This window comes from Cibotium barometz, chromosome 37 (genome assembly GCF_041138505.1).
Source record: "Cibotium barometz isolate CiBa-2024 chromosome 37, ASM4113850v1, whole genome shotgun sequence".
NCBI classification, from domain to species: Eukaryota; Viridiplantae; Streptophyta; class Polypodiopsida; order Cyatheales; family Cibotiaceae; genus Cibotium; species Cibotium barometz.
In genome coordinates, this window is record NC_141082.1 from 38,197,943 (window position 1) to 38,208,587 (window position 10,645).

Genomic DNA, 10,645 nt, shown 5'->3' on the forward strand with positions numbered 1-10,645 from the left:
ATCATGGGTGATGCCATTGTAAATATTAATACATTTGGTGTACATTGACGTATGTTTGGGGCCTCTAATGTTTGTTACAGTTGGTTTGTATAGCAGGGTGATTCTTGGGTTACTTATGCCTTGCAAATATGTGTGGTAATGGTTTAAACGTATGCTTATAGAATATTTATTTTTACCAATTTATTGTTGGTTATTTTATAGGTGAAGAAGATTTAGAAGATTGAGGAGGATGCACACATTATTATTTGATGGCACACAATTTGGAAACAAGCTTTGTATATATTTATGCTAGCTTGTGCACATTTTGATTTAATTTGGACTCTTAGATTTATCAAGCTTAGACTTGAACATTCAAACTTTAATAATTTTGTAAAGCATTATATGCTTTAACCCTATCCTCAATTGGACACTGTTTTGAGCATAAGAGAGTGCCGTGCAAGGAAAAACACACTTTTGTATTTTTGGAGGCTATGGCCTATTCTTGGAATGAAATTACGTAAATACTCATGTGTGGGGAGATGCCACACACATGAGGTGGGAAGATTGCACCCATTGCTGTGTCGCTTTCATGAGCTAAGTACTTTGCAAGTTATTTATTCAATTCTTGAATATGTTGAACTTGTGGTTTTTGATGAGTTATTTGGGTTGAATAATATATTTTTTGCAAGTCTCTATTTTCTCTATTTCCTAGAAGTGGATCCGTGCAAGTGGTATTAGAGCTATGGGTTTAGGAAGATGGAGGCTATATTTAAAATCTTTTGAAGAATTAATCAAAGGTTTGAAGAGTTGTAAGCTTTTATCCAAAGGGTAAAGGCCACAAGGCAAAGAAGGTGGTAAATCACTCTGCATAAACCAAAAAACACCCTTCTTCATGAAAAGTGGTTTTTCTCAACTCTTAAACTCTCTGTGATCTAACTGTATGGATAGAATCAGCAATTAAAGGAGGCTTAAGCTTTAATTCTCAAATTGCTAAACCCATGGTAGTGTCAGAAATGTATAATGGATGGCTATGGTGGGCTCTCAAGTCAATTTAAAGAAACAAAAGAGAAATCATTTTTTCATAGATTTGATTTCTTTAATTAAATCTCAATTGATATTAAATCTTAAGCATTAAAGCAAAGAGAAGACAACTTGGTTTTTTTCCCTCCTTTTGTTCAACGAGGTGGCAATGGCGAATTCAGGCATGGGAGATTCTTCTTTTTCTCTCTCTGTCTGTCGGTGGGTTCCATAGCCATGGAGAAAACCTTAAAAAGCTTACATTTAAGAGCTTATATCCTTTTCAAGCTTAAAAGCTTATACCTTTATAAGCTTCAAAAAAAAAATCTCTCTCACAAGCTACAAACATTATTAAAAAAAGGGGAGAGAGCTCTTCAATTTCCAACCCGCATAATCTATGCAAAAAAAACTCAGAAGGATTTACATTAACCCTTTGAAGAATTTTCAACCCTCTTGTAAACAATTCCCGGGCAATACAAAAAGGGAGTTAAAACAAATTGTTTGGAGGTGCTCTTCATAAGTTCCTCATCAAATCAAGCTTTCACAGGATTCTTTGATGCTCTACAAATTCAAAGTGGCTTAAAAAATCTTGCCGAGTCAACCAAAAACTCAAGACTCTTGACCACACTCGGAATTAATTCGAAATTAGAGTAAAGGGTGGTTCTAAGATCAACCTTTTGACAAATTTCAAACCCGAATTCAATATAGTTCGAGGCGTCTCAAGAGCTAAGTTTTCTATCTTTATTTATTTATCCGCATTATAAATTTACATTTTCTTTATTTATTTATTTGCTTACTCGTACTACCCCACTATGTAAGAGCAAATTGTCGCACTTCAAGAGAAAATTGCAAGTGAGCATGAATATCGATGCAAGTTAGAACAACGTATGAAGCATTCTAAACATAAGCATAACTCTTCCGACTCTAACAAGGAGGAAAGTGATCATGTTAGGTGCATTGTTAAGGCTACTTTGTGTGCCCAAGTTTATCGGAAAGACTCACATACTAGTTGAAAGGCATTCACTTTCTAGAACTATGATGGGACGAAAGATGCTTGAGTGCTTATTGTATGGCTTAGTCAGTTGGATCATCATTTTTCAAGCAAAAAATTATTTAAAAAAAGACAAGATTAAATGTGCTCGCAATCATTTGATTGAAAGTGATACTTTATGGTGGAATGTGATTAATCACACGGCAAGCATCGACCTACTACATGGAAGGAATTCCAGAAACATTTAAAGAAACATCTCTTCCTTTGTAATACAAGGCTAAAGCTCGTCAATGATGGGATACCTTACTCCAAGTCAAGACAGAGAATGTCCAAGCTTACATTGATAAATTCTGGGATATTCTATTATAGGTTCAAGTGATTAAGAAGGTCAAAGAAAGAGAGCAAAGAGGAAAATTCATTGCTAGTCTCAAGCCTACTATTAGGGTAGATGTTAATATGTTTCTTCCTCATAATCTTAGTTGTGAATATGTTTCTTCCTCATAATCTTAGTTGTAAATATGTTTCTTCCTCATAATCTTAGTTGTAAATATGTTTCTTCCTCATAATCTTAGTTGTGCTATGGATCTTGCTCTCAATTCTGAATGCAAAAAATCTATTTCTAGGGATTCTAGGATACAAGAAAAGCCTTATGCAAAGTCTTCTAAACCATCTTTTCCTTCGAGTAATTTTGATAAATCCAAGATGTATAAGCGTAAAGATGTAGCCAAAGGAAATGTTTGAAAAGATAATAATAACGAACCCTCAAATGGCCAGTTGAAGAATTGTATCATCAGGTGTTACAAATGTCACAAAGGAGGGGCATATAGCACTAGAATGTCTAGAAAAGAAGAATAACTTTGAATCTGTGGCTCGTGTCAACATGGTTGAAGAGGATGATGACGATTCATTCAAGCAATTTGGTAATTCTGATGTTGACTACTTGGATGAAGGTAAGATTCCTATTCATGCTTTGTTAAGAATTCAAGGAAAAATACACGAAAAATAAATTTCTATTTTGCATGATGATGGTAGTTCTCATGATTTTATTTTTGAAAAGGCATTGAAAACACTTAACCTACATGCATTGTACTCTACCTATAAAGTGAAAGATGCATTTACAGAACTAAGTGCAATTGCAGTAAAGAGGTTAAGAATCTCGGATTGGAAATGGACTCATTGATAGTGTAGATGACTCCACCGATCCTCGCTAGGGAACTCGAGGACTACTGACATCCTCTCAAGGAAGTATACCTGCCAAGGATGAGCCAACCTCACTTGCTAGACATGAAAGACCTATGCTCTACACTCTCTATTGTGCTCTCTGACCACCACCTAGCACCGTAGTACCCCTACAAGCCTCTCACTCACACCACACCCACCACTGACCACTCACTCACCTCGCTCACATAGAAAGATAGACAAAACACCACAAGAGCACAACACTGTATACCAAATTGTAGACAATAATGATATAAGAGAGACTGTGCTCCAACATAGAGAATGTCATACACTAGAGAATGTGCTCTCCACCCAACGTACTAGAGTGAATGTGAGACAAGAGATAGTCTCCTGCCAGAATGTGCTACAATGAATATCCTACAAGAGAGTGTGCCTTCCACTGCCGAGAGAGTGCTCCCCTTATCTCCTCCTCGGGTGTCCTCCTCCTCGAAGTCCCAACCCTCATCATTTAGTGTAGAGGGAAGATCTTCCTTCGGGAAAAGGGAGATGGTGCTCAAGAGGATCTCGCCATGCCTTGGGAAAGGGAGAGGGGTGTTGCCTCCATGAGTGCCATCGGAGTTGGCCATGCACGTCGGAGATGTTGGAGGGCACTAGCAGTGAGCGGTGGGAGATGTCAAAGGGCACCGGCGGTGATGGCAGTCGGAGCCATTGGAGGGTACCGGTGGTTGGAGGGCATCGGCGTGACAGTGGTCAGAGCGGTCGGAGTGGTCAAAGGTGATGGAGGGAGGATCTTGGTGGACTGTAGAGGACTGTAGAGGACCTAGATTCCTGTCCATAAGTCACCCACTACTACTCAATTCACTATCCCGGTGAATACTGCAAGTGTTACATCCACATCAAGGACCTTACAAGTAGCTCCTTTTTTTTAAAGCTCATACACCCAAACCTCATTCTAGTTTGGGGAAGCAACTTGATCCCCATCTCCACTTCAAGTGTTACATCCACATCAAGGACCTTACAAGTAGCTCCTTTTTTTTAAAGCTCATACACCCAAACCTCATTCTAGTTTGGGGAAGCAACTTGATCCCCATCTCCACTGCAAGTGTTACATCCACATCAAGGACCTTACAAGTAGCTCCTTTTTTTTAAAGCTCATAATTTATGTTTAACTACCATCCGCATTATGGTTACATCATTGCATCAAGAAAAAACGAGAGATACACAAATAATAAAAATGATTCAACTAGGCTCCTAGGCAACTTCATCCACTTTTAGCGAGCTGTGGAAAAAATGATTGAACTGAGAGCTCCTAGGCACTTCATCCAGCAAGCCATTTCTAAGAGCTCCTGGGCACTTTATCCAGCAAGCCATCACTACCTGTATTACCACTGTCATCCCCCGGGCAAAGCATCTGATAGGAAGGTTACTCTGGTACCAACAAAAGCACAAAACAATTATAAATAATAATCACTGGCCACTTCATCTAGGCAAAACTTTTGGCACGAAGTCTAGGCATACAAAGATACAAAATGAAACCTGGCCATCGCCAATACATAAAAGATTCACTTCTCATTAATAGAAAAAGATCCGCTTCTCGCAAGCATCATTAGCATGTGCTAAGGAAGCCTCCAACAAAACTTTTGGTGTAGTGCTAAGATTGCTCATAAATTGCCACGAAGATGGCCATGCCAAGGGCTCTGCATCTAAAGGGTTGTGAAGAGCTGCACATGTTGTGTTATGGTACTTCATAGTGATGAAGAAAGGAATGTGCCCTTGAGAGTTTCTTTGCAACCTGTTGGCACCCCATGCTAGAATCTTTAATACACATTTAGTTGACCCTCCTCGATCTGCAAAATGCAAAGGCGTGGTCCCAAATCCAAGGCTGCTTCAAGATTATTTGAAGGCAGTGGAGGTGCCCATTGTATGTAGTATAGTGCCTGCAAGTCCTCCCACGAGATGCATCGAAATATGAGGACATTAGCTCCCCATTCCGCCAATAGCTCAATGCAAGAGCGACTCTATGTCTTCCTCACTCCCTCCTTGATCTTCTCTAGGCTTTGTAGGGGACAAGATGCTCAGCCGCTCAAAGGAGAGGTAGCCATTGGGCTTGGGGCCACTGAATTTGCTCAATTTTGAAAGAGAGCTGCTCACCACCATTTTGGAACCACACAAAAACAAAACCCAAGCTTGACATGCAAATGGAAAAAGTTTTATGTGAGGCTAAGACACCATCATGGGGAAGGCAATGAAGCACGCAACGACATCTGAGGTGTAGATTTTTTTGTTGCACGCTAGACTAGGCGATGGCAGGGAGCCTGTGTGGGAGAGAATGTCGGATCCGGAGGGGGGGGGATTCGCACAGGAGAGACGAGGAGAGGGGGGGGAGTGGTCGGTGAGTATCGAAGCAAATATTTCGGACGAATCGCCAGAGCAAAGATCGTTGGGGAGCCGGCGGGCGGCGGCAGGCCCCTTGGCTTATCGGGTGGCCAACGGACGGTCTTTCTTAGTTTTGAAACAGTACCGCGGCCAGCGGGCACGGGCGACCCCACCATTTGACAAGCTTGCTTTACCGCGGCCAGCCGGCACGGGTCGGTTGTTGGGGGCGGGGGGGGGGGGGGGGGGGGGCGGGGGCACAAAAGGATCCCCACATTGTCAGATCTATGCTGCGACCTGACGCGTCCCGAAGTTGCACAGTTTGCTTTTGTGTCTCTGTACCATCCTTTTGCACGACCACCACCACCCCCATAACGTCAACCATTGCATTATCGACTGCGAACATGGGGTGGGGTCGGGTGAGTGAGCAAGGGGGGCGGTGACCCCTGAGGGGGTGGGCTGGGTGCACGAAAGAGAGGGATGGAGTGGGTGTGTGGGTTGGCCTGGACGGTGGGGTGAGGGAGGAGGAGGAGAGGGGGTGGGAGGGGTTAGGACCAGGTGCACGAGAGAGTGAAGGGGGGGGGGGGGGGGGGGGGGATGCCTCGGGCCCTCGGGCGATGGGATGTCCTGGGGAGAGAGGGGGAAGGAGGGGGTCGCAAGGGAGAGGGTGGGGTCGGGTCAGAGGGAGAGGCTGGCGGCTGCGCACGGGGGAGTGTGGGGTGGTGAGGTGAGAGAGGGGGAGGCGGGCGGGTTGGTAGGCGGGGTGAGTCGGCAGGGTGAGGGAAAGAGGGGTGGGGTGATGAAGGAGAGGGAGAGAGGGGGGTCAGAGGGTGGTCGGTGGGGTAAGGGAGAGGCAGCGGACGGGTTGGAGGGGGGACGGGTTGGTCGGCGGGATGAGGGGGAGAGGGGTGGGTCGGTGGGGTGAGGTGGAGGAGGAGGAGAGAGTGAGAGACCACGAGAGAGAGAGAGAGGGTGGTCGGTGGGGGGAAGAGAGAGAGAGAGAGAGAGAGAGAGAGAGAGAGTCGGTGAGGTGGGTGAGAGCTTGTTGGTGGGGAGGGGGCCGTGGGTGAGAGAGAGAGAGAGAGAGAGGGGGGGGGGTTTTGGTTTTTTTTTTTTTGCGTTTCTTGTAAAAGAAGAAGGAAAAAAGAAAACTAAGAGGGGGAATTTTTTTTTGTTGACCTGTGAGAAGGGGGGGTTGGACGGTGAGAGGGGGTGGGGAATGAGAGCAAGGGAGGGGTCAGGTGTGAAAGAGAGACGAGGGGGTGACGGTGAGGTGTGAGAGAGAGATGAGGGGGTGACGGTGAGGTGTGAGGTGTGATGGTGAGGTGTGAGAGAATCTTTTTCTTTTGTTTTGGTTTTTTTATTTAAGCATGTAGAGGAAAAAATTACTCAGAGGGGGGATTTTGTTTTGTTTTTGAGAGCGGAGACCCGATACCTGGCACTTCACGAACACTAGAGTGAGTTGAGGTAGGTGTTCCGCTTGAACCACCACCCTTCAAAAACCCGTTTTATGAAAGGAGAGGGAAACCCATGTTTGATTGTGCACTTATTGAGGGGTTTGAAGTCTATAGAGATCCTGATCTTGTTGGGCTTCTTTTTGAGATTCACCACTATAGGTGACAACCACTCCGAGTGCTTAATGGGAACAATGATATCGGCCTCTTCCACCTTGTCCAGCTCTTTCTTCACCACTTCTGAATATTTTGGATTCATGCGATAAATGCCCTTCCTGACTGGCTGATTGCCTTCTTTTAGTGGAATTCTATGAGTGCAAATGGTTGGGTCTATTCCTGGGAGATCCTTGTAAGTCCATGCAAACACATCTTGGTGCTCTTTGAAAAAGTTGGCGATTCTTTGAAGAGTGGAAGGGTCCTCCCACACGCAAGCTGCCACCAAGATGGGGCGTGGCTCCTCTGTTGTACCCAGGTTCAACTCTCTCACCTCTTCGTGTGGTAACTGGTGGGTGGAAGAGGAGCAGTGCTAAGTGTGGCTTGATGGAGAGATAAGGGTCATGGGCTGGGGTGATGTCTAGAGGGAAGTCATCAATACGTTCCTCCATCCAGCCAGCGGGTATGTCTTCTATTGGCAAGGCTTCCTCCCTAGTCTTGAGGTGCTTTGACCGCTGCTCCTCACAAGTGCGTCTAGGAGGGGTTATAGGTGTCTCAGACGACTCCTCTTGAGAGACCTTCTTTCTAGGTTGTCGAGAAAACTCTGGTTCCCCTAGACCTATGACCTCTATTGCTTCATGTTGGGATACTGGTGCAGAGGAATAGGCTAGAGTGAGCAAGACTTCTGTTCAATCCCGAACTACTGTGTCTTCTGAGAGCTCTTCTTCTTGGGACACCTCTTGAATGGGGTTTGGGTCCAACTCCACTATTTCCACCATATTGCATTGGAACCCCTCATAGGAATTTAACCAATTCCATAGAGGTTCTGCTGCCTCTCCTTCTGAGCCGAATGGATCCCAAGCCTCATCCATTGGTAATCCTTGCCATTCCTCCTGCTCTTCCTTGCCACTGGGTCCTTCCTCCCGAATGGGAATCATGTCATGTAGGGCAGTACCCCTTGCACTCCATCGGGGCCTTTTTCCAAGGGCAAGGTCACCGTCTCCCGAGTTAGGAATATGCAAGTTGTCTCGGTCCCAATCATGGAACACCTTAGCTACCCTCAACTAGGCTGTAGGCCTCTCTAGTTGGTGGGAGGTCTAACACCACAAAACTCATTTCAAATAATAATCCCTCAAAAGTGATCAGAACTTGCTTGACTAGTCCCAAGGGAATCACTTCTCTCTGGTTTGCCACTCGGATGGCGAAGGGAGCTGGATCGGTAATTCGGAGATCCAAGACTTGCCTAGTAGCTTCAGGCATGATGTTAACACCAGAACCACCATCCACAATGGCCCCTGAAATTTGAGTTCCTCGCACAGAGAGACTGTCACCCTCGAGCTTCCATGATCGGCCACTCCTCGGGCAGTGAGGCAAACCCTTGCTTACTGCTTGGGCTGTCACCCACTACTACTAAATGTGGCTTCACCCCTAGTTTCCTTCAAATCCATCCAATGCTGGACCAAGCCTAGCCGTTGCTCTCCTATTTCCTAGCTCAAACCACATAATTGAGGAAGGGTGATTTCCACCTTTGCTCCTGCCACCAACACTTCCTCCCAATTGTTATGGCTCACCCTAACCTCCCTTGAAACACATCCAACAAGAGATTTCCTGGTGAACCGCAATTGTCGTGAGGATCTTTCCAATGGCCGAGCTCGTAACCCTTGAGGTCTCCAAGCTCTACAACTCCTTGAGAATACTCACACACACTCACTAGCATACATTAGGGAGAGAGATTAGCAAGAGCAAGACTCAATTGCACAATGGGAGAGTATGTTGTATTATGAGAGAAATTCACGTATATACATGGCCATAAGTGTTCACACTCACTTAAACACTCACTTAAACTGTGGCCAGTCGGGCACTTTAGGCTCATAAGAGTCCTAATGCTATTACAATGACTACTCCCATAATATATCCATGAAGTACATCACTTAGGACTTCATTCTAACTTTCTACCACACGCTCTTGAAACGAGAATCGCCATAAATACTCTGTCATACCATTACGGGTGCCCTTCCAAGTTGTAGCTTTACACACTATTACTTCATATCTTGAATGTATGACCCTTTGGTATATCTATCATGACTCCTTGGTATAAGATAATGGCGGTAGATCTTATTAACCCTAGGAATAGGTTAACACTAACTTAAATTACTAACCTTGGGTTGGGTAGATCCCTCATCCGCCTTTGAAGGTGTGGTGGTTGGGGGAAGGACCAAGGTAGGCACCACTTCATTCTCCATGGTTGGTGTTTGAATGAATTCTTCCACAGCCTCCTTATAAGCTTGTTCCACAATGGATGGGTAAATTGCACCATGAAGAGGAGGAGTTGGTGTCTTTGGGGCTCCTTGGGACTGGGTGACGGCTGCTACTATTGGAGTGCCAGCAATGAGAGATGGCACCACTTCCACTATTGTAGTGTCAACCTTGGGAGACGGCACCACTGCTTCCACCATGTTAACCAGTGGGGTTCTAGGACAATCCTGGGTGTAGTGGTCTCGGCTCTCCGGGCAATGGAGGCATGGGGACAAGCCCTCTGGTACAGTGCATTGAGCTTGCATGTGGCCGCTCCCCCCCACAACAGTAGCATATGAGGGGTTGAGTGGGGTTGTTGGGAGGACAACGATTGGCGAACCTTTGGTTAGGCTTGGCCCCATACATATTGGAGGTACTAGAGGAGCTGCCGCATATACCACCGGGGTGGATTTTGATAGACTTGGGGTGTTTGTGGGACATGCAATGGTGGGAGGTACATCTCATAGGTTGGGAGAGTGCCTGCTTGATATGGGATTTGCATAGGCAGGGGGTTGTATGTTACAGTTTCTCCGAGATGAGGAGTATTGGTGTATGCTACCGTGGCTACTTGAGCTCCTTGTTGAGATGATGTGGCTTGGGGCGGTGGAGGGGTTTGTATAAAAGTACCCAAGGGGGAGGGAAGGGTATGTGGGGTAGCTAAGTAGGAGGGACCAGTGGTGATAGGGTTAATATACACTTGGGATTGGGGGTAGCTACTCCGGCTGATTTGAGAGATCCCTATCCCCACCACGCAACGAATTCAGGGGTGCTAGCAGTGGAAGTAGCACTTCTTGCGCGGGGCAGGGTCCTTCACTCGGGGCCTCGCCCACGGATATCCAGATAAGAGACTAATCCATCGGTTCTTCCAAAACCGAACCCGGAAAAACTTCCCTCGCCCGGAAAGCACGGGCGATTCCTCTAGGATAATTTTTCTCTAACGTAGTCAAAAGCCTTAATTAACTGAACTAATCTGACCGAACCCGTAAGTCCCATAGTCAGATCAAGGAAAAGATTGCACTTGGATCATAGAGACCAACACTTTTTTCCTCATTGAGAGGCACAGCTATTGATTCTTTTCCATAGAACAATTTTTGTCTGGGATTTACTTCATCTATCGTACCATAATAGAATTGAGTCTCAATTTAGGGATCCATCAATCCAGCCTAACCCCATCCAGTCCCATGGGTCTGGGATTTACTTCATC